Source organism: Paroedura picta, chromosome 14, assembly GCF_049243985.1.
Source record: "Paroedura picta isolate Pp20150507F chromosome 14, Ppicta_v3.0, whole genome shotgun sequence".
Classification (NCBI taxonomy): domain Eukaryota; kingdom Metazoa; phylum Chordata; class Lepidosauria; order Squamata; family Gekkonidae; genus Paroedura; species Paroedura picta.
Genome location: NC_135382.1, coordinates 29,489,186 through 29,498,864, shown reverse-complemented (window position 1 = coordinate 29,498,864; position 9,679 = coordinate 29,489,186). Strand labels below are relative to the sequence as shown.

The 9,679-nt window shown below is 43.4% G+C and overlaps 1 long non-coding RNA gene across 1 annotated transcript; it reads right to left on the bottom strand.

Moving 5' to 3' along the window:
* Window positions 1-1,950: 1,950 nt before the first annotated feature.
* On the bottom strand, window positions 1,951-9,162 carry LOC143823589 (uncharacterized). Its single transcript, XR_013226513.1, has 3 exons — window positions 8,999-9,162; window positions 8,244-8,329; window positions 1,951-5,596 (listed from the first exon to the last, which is right to left on the bottom strand). It is a non-coding gene; the product is annotated as an uncharacterized LOC143823589 (long non-coding RNA).
* Window positions 9,163-9,679: the final 517 nt, after the last annotated feature.

Sequence of the window (9,679 nt, the reverse complement as noted above, 5' to 3'; positions counted from 1 at the left end):
AGAGCTACAAATTATCCGGATTAGAATGCTTCCCAGAGCTCAGTCAGACTCTGGGCTTGCCCTGGAGCCTTACAAATCACCCTGAGCTATGATTTCTGTCTAGTACTTGGAGAAAATAAATGGAAAATGTATATTCTGTACATGTGCAGAATTCCAGTTTACATTATAAATCAATATGTAGAATTGTCTCTCAAAACAAAAACAACAAAAAACCAAGCAATGATTAGAGGGCATAATGACTCCCATCCACTTCCTTCCCTCAGAGGCAAGATTTTCCCTCTCTTTTCCTTTCTCTTCAGTTACTGAGCTACACTAGCTATCTGTTTTCTCCTTTCTGAAAGAATTCTGACTGTCTCAACCTGTCACAGTTTAATATTTGGCTGTTTGCTCAGCCCAGAGAAGGAATGGGATCCCCCTTTAACATATACAAATTAAATAGCACTCAATAAGGTTTTGTGTTTTAAATTAACACAATATTTTATTCAATACAGAGGGAAAAGGTCAAGAGAAATCCGGGGTAACTGAGGTAACTCAATATAGATAACTCTGGTGGTAAGCATGCACAGAATTAGTAATTATATATTTCAGGCTCAGAGTTTCTTAAATTGTCTGCAGCTATTTAAAATCTTTATGTTGAGAGGCTTTTGTTCCAGGGTTTACCAAATATTCCAGCATACTTTCTTTTAGCATTTTCTGACTCTTTTGGTTTCCAGAAGGTTTCTTAATCTCTGTAGTCTTCAGAGCTACCTGCCTGTCTTACTGAGTAGACAATTTTCTTCTCTCTTTAGAAGATCTTTCCTTGGTCTGAATGGGGATCTCCATATAACTACTCACACATCCTTGCCAACTTTCCCCAGTTCTCCTGTCTGTGTTCAACTGCCCTCAGTCAGGACTGAATTCTGAAACTGTTAATACTCGAATCTTCTCAGCTAGGGCTGAAATTAGACTGAATTCTCCTCAGCATCCAGTTCAGAAGTCTCTTTCTGTTTCTTTGATGCTAACCAAGTAGATCCTTTGGAACAGCCTGTCATGGAAGGCTCTCTGGCTCAGTGAAAAATTAGCCCTTCATGGTCCTTTATCTATTTACACAGCATTTCTAAGTGTTTAAAAAGTGAAGACTGTCACAGAGGGATATTAAAGGATAGAGTTGCCAATCTCCTGGGGGTGCCTGTAAATCCTCCAGATTTACCCCTTTACAACCCCTTGTAGCCTGCTTGTGTTTCCAGACTCAATCTCTTCTGGAATATCTGGAGATTGGGGGTGGGGGTGGGAAGGTGGGGTGACTCAGAGCAGATTTACAACTTTATAACCCCTTGTAGCCTGTTTGGGTTTCCAGACTCAAGCTCTTTTGGAATATCTGGAGATTGGGGGGGGGGGGGGAAGGTAGGAAGGTGAGGTGACTCAGAGCAGGGCGGGAAAAACTTTTCAAAAAACTGAATGTTGGTCCAATGGTGTGATATCAGAAGTCATTTTGGGTGATCCCCAGGCATCAGCTGGAGGCTGGCAACCCTATCCTCTAATAACCTTTTGTGACAGCCTTCACTTTTAAAAAGGTTAGAGGTGCTGCGTAAACAGATAGAACTGCGAAGGCTTAATTCTTCAAGATTTTAACATAGAGTTTTAGGAGATTCCTAGAGAGTCGCAACACCAACTTTGGTTTTTCTAGAGGTGTCGTAGCACTATCAGCAGCAAATCTGCCTGCCCCCAGCATCTCCCGCGGGTTGCCCTGCCATAGCTGACAGCACTACTCATAGGGCTATATTATTAAAAAGAGAGAACAGCTTTCATGCCCTTTAACCTGAGCTCCTTGTAGGAAGAGTGAGGCAGGAAGGTGAAGGGCAAAAATGAGGAAACTTTGTTTTCAGGCATGTGGGAACCCAACCAAGATATTCTGAAAATCTAAAGTTTAATAAGATGAACTTATTTGTTCTTTAATATGACTCACACCAACATTTCCCCCCTGTATCAGTTCCCAAACATAGAGCGCTAATTAGATTTCTTTCCATTTTTCGAGCTGTCCGTGACAGATTTCTCAGTTTATTGTTATGACAAGAAGAGGGAAGGGGGAATCATAACAGTCATAATGTTAATGCAATACCCTCTGGCATTATTTAGCCTTAAAATTCAAAAGGAATTGTCAGCATCACAAAACTGACAAATGGTAAATAGCAAAGTAAAGGCACATCGATCTCGCTTCCTTTCAGGAGTCGGAATGATATTTATTCCAAGACAGGAAGATAACGGGGTGATGTAGCACTTAAAACGTTAGACTGAGGTCTTGGAGACCGAAGTTCAAAGGCTCCACTGTCCTGCGAAAGTGGACTGGGGGGACTTTGGGCCAGTCAAACACGCTCAGTGGGGAAGCACTGAATTATATCTAACACATTTTTAGAGAAAGTATCTAACACATTTTTAGCCCATCCTTCCCCATCTTCACAACACATGGAGACACGAAGCTGCCTTACACTGGATCAGATTGTTGGCCTATCAAGGTAGATATTGTCTGCTCACCACCCTCCTTAGGTAGCTTTAGAAACATTGATTTGTTTACTTAATTGTCTCACTGAGACTCAAAGCAGATAACATGGTATGAAGTCCAGCAACATAAGACATCTACTAAGCAATGCAATATGACTAGGATAAAAACAATGAAAAAAGTACCCGGCATCTCAGAATGTAACAGAAAAGAAAAAGGAATTACAAAAGTAGAAAATAGCAGCAAAAGCAAAATCCAGTAGGAAGAGAGTGCAATCCTGTTCCCTTCATAAGGCCATACCACTATCTTACAGGACTATACCCTTGCAAATATGCTCTCCCTGAACGGGTCATTTTGTATATACTTTGCAGAATGAAAAAGATTTTTAATACATGGATATATAATACATATATCCATGTATTAGTAGCCATTAGCCAATAAAGGTAAAGGTATCCCCATGGGCAAGCACCGAGTCATGTCTGACCCTTGGGGTGATGCCCTCCAGCGTTTTCATGGCAGACTCAATACAGGTGGTTTGCCAGTACCTTCCCCAGTCATTACCGTTTACCCCCCAGCAAGCTGGGTACTCATTTTACGAAGGCTGAATCAACCTTGAGCCGGCTGCTGGAATTGAACTCCCAGCCTCATGGGCAGACAGCTTCAGACAGCATATCGCTGCCTTACCACTCTGCGCCACAAGAGGCTCTCATTAGCCAATAGCCATAACTAAATAAAACTTATTGCTACAGGACTGGCTTATGGTCTTTCTGAAAGCATCTAAATGGCTGCAATGGGAAATCAGAAGTAAGACTAGATGGATCTAGTTTTATTTTCTACAGAAACTATTCAGGAAGTGTCCCTTCTGTATACTGTCCAGTAGCAGCTGGGGAGAAGAGAAACTTAATTTTTTTTGTGGGTGGGGGAGTTACTTAGTTAAAGTTCAGTGGAACTTCTGGAGTATCTTGGCAAAAAGGCTTTGTGTCAGTCCATGCCATGTTGACCATTATTTTACAATTGTTGTTTTTACAACGTGTGGAGTGATGTGACCTCGCCTACCCTCAGCCTAACACAAACCAGGTGGTGTGCATTAGAAGAGGAAACGGCCAGGATCCTGTTACAAGCAGTTCACTGCAGTAAATGAGGAACAACTGGAATTGGACCCCCAAAAAGCAGATTAAAAAAACAAAAGCCCTCTGAATTGCATATCCTATTCCCAGGGATTTAACTGATAAGAAAGGCTAGCTGAAATGAGCTTTAAAACAAAGTGGTTAATGAGAGGAATGAAAGCCCTCAGTCGGCACTGGGCTTCAAAACACATCATTTGACTAGCTGATTTCAAAGAGACACGTAAAAGAATCCTGTTTTTAAAAAAGGAAAAAAAAACACCTATTTGATTGGAAAACAGAGAGTAGAAGTCTGGAAACTCATAGAGAGAGTCAAGCATCTGCCTCATGACTGCTTATTGACTTAGAACTGTGCAACATGTATTTCAGAGTAGAAGGCCCAGACATTCTTCCCTGTAGGGATTTGAATATAGAAAGACCTCTGTAGGAGGGGGGATTGTGGAAGGATGGCTGTCAGCTTGCAAGGTCTGTTGCAGTGGTCCTCATTCTGGGGGTTGGGATCCCATTTGGGGTTGCCTGGCCCCTTCTGTGGGGTCCTCAGGTTGGTTGCCTCCACCGTGGCAGCAGTGGCTGTTGGCGGCAGCGGCCAGTGGCAGCCAGCGGTGGCAGGTGGCAGGCAGTGGTGGCAGTGGCCAGCATTGGAGGAGCCATGGCAATGGCTGCCTCTACCCTGCCCTGACTGTTGTGCGCCTGCACAATACCCATGCATGTGCGCACGCCGCCCCGCCACAGTTGGGGTTGTTGAGTCAGAGTGGTAGAGAACCGTTGGTGTATTGGAATGTGCAAGATCCACGGTGTGCATGATTGAACAGAATACAAGGTATTCTGCAGGGGGCGTCGGGGGAGATGTGCAGTTAGTGTATTTAGGTCAGGAACTTCCAGGTGCTTTTCAAATAATCTCCTCTGTGTTCTGATTGGCTCAATTGGAGACTTCCTGCTTCTTTGAACACACTTCCTCCCTACTTGAATCCAGAACATATAGAATGAACAGAACAGACCGACGGTTAGGAATAATTCCCTCATTTTTCTATACAAAGTTGTTTGTCTTCATAGTAAAACTATTTTGTGCTTTGAAGCAGCTTGGTGGTTTTGCTCCTCTGTGCATATTGAAACCCTGCCAACTGGATCTAGTCTGAGAGTTTGTCTCCTGGGTCTGAGCATGGCTGCGGCCAAAGGGCACTTACCTAGTGAACTAACTTAGTGGACACCAGTCTCTGATATTTTCTATCTCTCTATCTCTATCTTTAATTCATTTTTTTGCTTGCTCCTATTTTGTGTTTTTTTTTTTTTTGGTTATATTTTATGTCTACTTTGTGGGGAAATGGGATAACAAAAGAACACTAAATGAATTAGGCACTGTAAGAAAGTTGATTCATTTGAAATGTGGTGTTGGAGAAGGGTTTTACAGATACTGTGGACCACCAAAAAGACAAATTATGGTTTTAGATCAAAGGAAATCTGAACCATCCCTAGAAGCTAAAATTACTACACTGAGGTTATCGTGCTTTGGTTGCATTATGAGAAGACTCAGTAAATGAGGCAATGCTAGGAAATTCTGAAGGCAGCAGGAAAAGAGGCAGACCCAACATAAGATGGATGGACTCAATCAAGGAAACCACAGCCCTCAGTTTGCAAGACCTAAGCAAGGTTGGTAATGAGGGGGTGCTTTGGAAATAATTACCAGTTAGGCTACTCATTGTGACTTTACAATGCCACTTCCAGTTGCAAATGAGACACATTCTGGTGCTTAACGGTGGCCATTTCTGCACGTCCAACTTACTTTCAATTATCATTGAATTGAAGCTGGTATCTCTTTAATTCGCATCCTGTTCCTGTACTCTGCACATTTCTTCTTTCTCCGATTTTTCTCCTCCAAACTGCAAAGTATAACTCTGCATACTAATGAAAAAAACAGGATTGCTGAGTTTTCTTCTTTTTTTCTTTTTTGTGCCACTGGTCAGTCTCTGTTCATTGGTCATTTCCAGTCAGGAGGTGCCTTTTGAAATTGTAAGGAGAGATTATTAAAGCTTCTTTCATCCCTGAATTTCCATTTTAGCAGGTTTGCCCACATTTGTCTAAGCTCCAGTACTGCTTAAGCATTTAAAAATTTTAATGAGCCCCTGCTTAACTCTTGCAGGAATCAGGGTCCAGCATTAGTGTCAAAACTATAGACAAACCTTTCTTTTTGATCCCCTCCAGCTCCTCCCCCTCTTCTTCCTCCCAACATGTGCAAAACACTGAAATTGTAGGGGAAATGCTCCCAAGCATTGCTGTCTGCCCTTCCTCCCCTCACAACTTGGTCAATTTATTTTTTAAAAAATTAAGTGAACTTGGTACATTTGGATTCCAGGGTTTTAAATTATTATTCTGTGGCATTGCATTGTTGTTGTTTTAAAAAATCAGAGAAATCTTCATTTCTGTTTATCAGCTTCAGACTTCAATGTAGACTATATGGCTCAACTAGGGGCCAAGCCAGTTGTATTCGGGAATACAACGGTTGCTAGATTAGGGGGGTGGAGTGGAAGAACTCTGCGGGTGTTCTCCCGCTCCTCTCAGCTGCCTGGAAAGGGTGCAGGCAGCTGTTATGGAGCTCCCCGGCAGGGGCAGCTCTCATGCGGCAGGGATATGCAGCCTCCAAGCCTAAAGGGGAAGGAGGAGGGGGGCTGGCCAGGGGTGGGGGACAGAAGGCGATTGGCTGGCAGCTAGACAGACAGGCAAGCCAGTTGGAGGAGGAGGCAGTCATGGGTGGGACTGCCACCCTGAGTGGCTGTTAAGCACTGAGTGGCACTTAAGCCATGAGACACACTCCTCCTCCAAGGCCTTACCAGAAATATTAAGTGGAACAGATTAGTGAGATGCCAGCCCAAAGATCAGAATGTTGTGGGTTCCAACTTATCTATGGTTATCTTTTTCCCCCTTACACAGAATTCACAAGGGTGATGCAGTTTACTTTCTTTTGTATTTGAAAACATGGCATGACTGTTTTAAAAACATGAAATATTTAAAAGCAAAAAATATATAAACACTTCCTGACACTTAGGGTTGACAACTCTAGGTTGAGAAATCCAGGGCATTTGGAGGAAGGATGTTGGGTAGAGTGGGGTTTGGAGAAAGGAAGGACCTGAACGAATACAGAGGCCATGCTCCAGAGCTGCCATTTTCTTCAGGGGAACTGATCTCTGTCAACTGAAGATCAGTTGTAATTCTGAAAGATCTCCAGATACCACCTGGAGACTGGCAACCCTGTTTACCGTACTAAAGACGTGCATCATTTACAGATACAGTGTTATGTCCAACACTTGTTAAATAGCTTTGAAAAATACATTTTGCACATTTTAAGAGGGGATTAGTACGGAGAAACAACGAATGCCACAAAGAACAAAGAATCACATCTTTGAGACTCACAGACTGAAATGAGGATTTTTCAGGTCTACAGAGCTGGAACGAGAAACCCCAAATCCTGTCTAGATATAATGCGTGGGGACACTATGGACAAATTCCTATTAGACAGATGCCACTTTCTGCCACCCGATGGCATGATTCTCTCTCACCCCCCCCCCCCCCAGCATTATACTTGCCAAGAATAGCTTCTTGGAAACATAACCCAAGCCTCAAATGCAAACCGCGACTGAATTCCAAATAGGATTATTTGTACAGATTTCTCATCCATTTTCTTAGCCGTGGCCAGATCTGTCTCAAATGACTTCCTCTGGACTCTCTTCAAAGCAGGCTGTGTTTTTCCAGCATTTTAAATTTGGTTGCTAACTTTCATATCGGAACAAATAGCAGGAACCTTTTCTTTCTTTTTTCTTTTTTTTTTTTGGCCAATGAAAAAATAAACAGAGTTCAAAAGTTGGAATCTGATTTATATGCCTCTGAGCAGGATGGAGTCTAAAGGCTTGAATTTATTATAGCCATGTAAGGTGTTTCCTGATGTTAGATTTGCAGACAGGCCAGCACTGAGGGAAGTTGTCAGCTCAGCAGGAGAAGAATGTAAGTGGGTTGGAGGCCTCCCTGCTAATGCAAAACAGATTCTTAATAATAGTTTTGCGGCAGAGGGGCATTCTCAGGGAATATGGGATGATCGGCCATCCTTGCTTCTTATCCAATTTGAACTAGGAGTGGTTTTGAATTTCTTATCTCCCTCCCTTTCAAACCCTTAAAAGTCTTGTTTCAATTTGTTCCCCTTCCGTGCAGATTAAATCTGTGATTTTCCCCCTCTCCTTCTTAAATATAGGCATTTTTCACTATTGTTTGGGCAGGAACAAACCATCATTGTACATTACAAAAAAAAAAAATCACCTATATAAAGGATCAACAGGAGAGCCAGCTTAATGTACTGGTTAGGAGTGCAGACTTCTAATCTGGCTAGCCGGGTTTGAATCCCCCACATGCAACCAGCTGGGTGACCTTGGGCTAAGGTGACCAGATTGTCCCACTTTTGGAGGGACATCTGGGGGTACCTGGCAAATTATACTTATGTTGACATTAAACAATATATATATTACAATACAATTTTTGCATTCTATGCGTTCTATGAAACTTTTTGTTGCTCCATATAGACCACATTTTTAATCAAGAACCCCCCCCCCCCCGGTCAATGGTGTCCCATTTTACCAATGTTAAAATCTGGTCAAGCTTACCTTGGGCTCACCACAGCACTGATAAAGCTGATCTGACTGAACAGTAATCTCAGGGCTCTCTCAGCCTCACCCATCCCACAGGGTGTCTGTTGTGGGGAGAGGAAAGGGAAGGTGAATGTAAGCCGCTTTGAGGCTCCTTCAGATAGAGAAATGCGGCATATAAGAACCAACTCTTCTTCTTCATCTAAAGTATGGAGTAGTGGTTAGACCAGCAGCCTTTTTCATCCTTTTGACCATGGAGGAAACTCTGATATTTTTCAGGTTTTGAGGTGCTTATGAAAGTTCTGTTTTCAGTGCAGTGCAGGTCTCCCTCCCTGCACCTCCATGCGCCGCCCTCCCCTTTCACAGGGGCCAGGATTGGTGGGTCAGCATCTCTTGGTGGCAGAGTGAGCTCATCCCCAAAGCCCTCCCCGTGGATCCCACCCCCACTGTACGGGGAGAGGGAGAGAGCGGGTGCTGCTGCTGAGAGCTGGGAGGGGGGGCTGGCTTTGTGCTTGGAAGAGGGCAGGAACAACTCCCGGACCTGGCCTGCTTGCCTCCCCCAGGGGGCCGGGCCCGTGGGCGGGAGGGCTGCAGAGAGTGAGTTGCCCCTTGGTTGACTGCCCACCCCCGCCCGCCCAAGGCCACCCATGGGAGAAGACCTGGGAGACGACCCCAGGAAGGTAAGGGTGCCTCCCCCTCCTAAGAAAAGATGAGCCGGTATTCGCAGCCCCCCCCCTTGCTGTCCCGCTTTACAACTATTAAAATCTGGTTACCTTATTCTAGAAGTAGACAAGAGCTCATGGGCCAGATTGACATTAAGGCTATGATGTAGCAGAAAAGGAAATCAAATCTTTCTCACACCTGGTTTCACCAAATACCACCTCTCGGTCATTCGGACTAACATGTTCTTTTTCATTTATATTTTAAGCACTCTCTAGTTTCCCAGTTTTCACTGTTGGTTTTGTAAAACCATTTCGACCCTATTTATACGGGACTGAAAACAAATAAAGGGTGTCCCTTTTATACTTTTAACAGTTAATGATTAATGCGGACTTATTAACTGGCAAATAACAGTGAAAAAGCTGAAAGTTAGTTAGGTAGAAACACAGTCAGTAAATATACAGCTGGGAGTGAAATCCGCTTACAGCAAATGATTGAGGAAAATCAAATGCAACCAAATAAATACCCACTTAAATATACAAAAAATATAAAAAGAGACCCTAAGAACAAACTGCATCTTGAGGCTAGTCCAGCATTTAATAGGGCATTTGTCCAAGGCGGCAGCCAAGAACAAGCAAAAGCACAGCGCAGACCTTGCTGGCAGAGATATTCTTTCCAATCTGCCCTCTAGGTACATTTTATAGAGGGGAAAAATCACTGTGAAGAAACTGAAAATGGTGTGGAAAGAAAGGATCACATCTTAGATTTGCACAAGGGAGAAGCAAAATTGAACA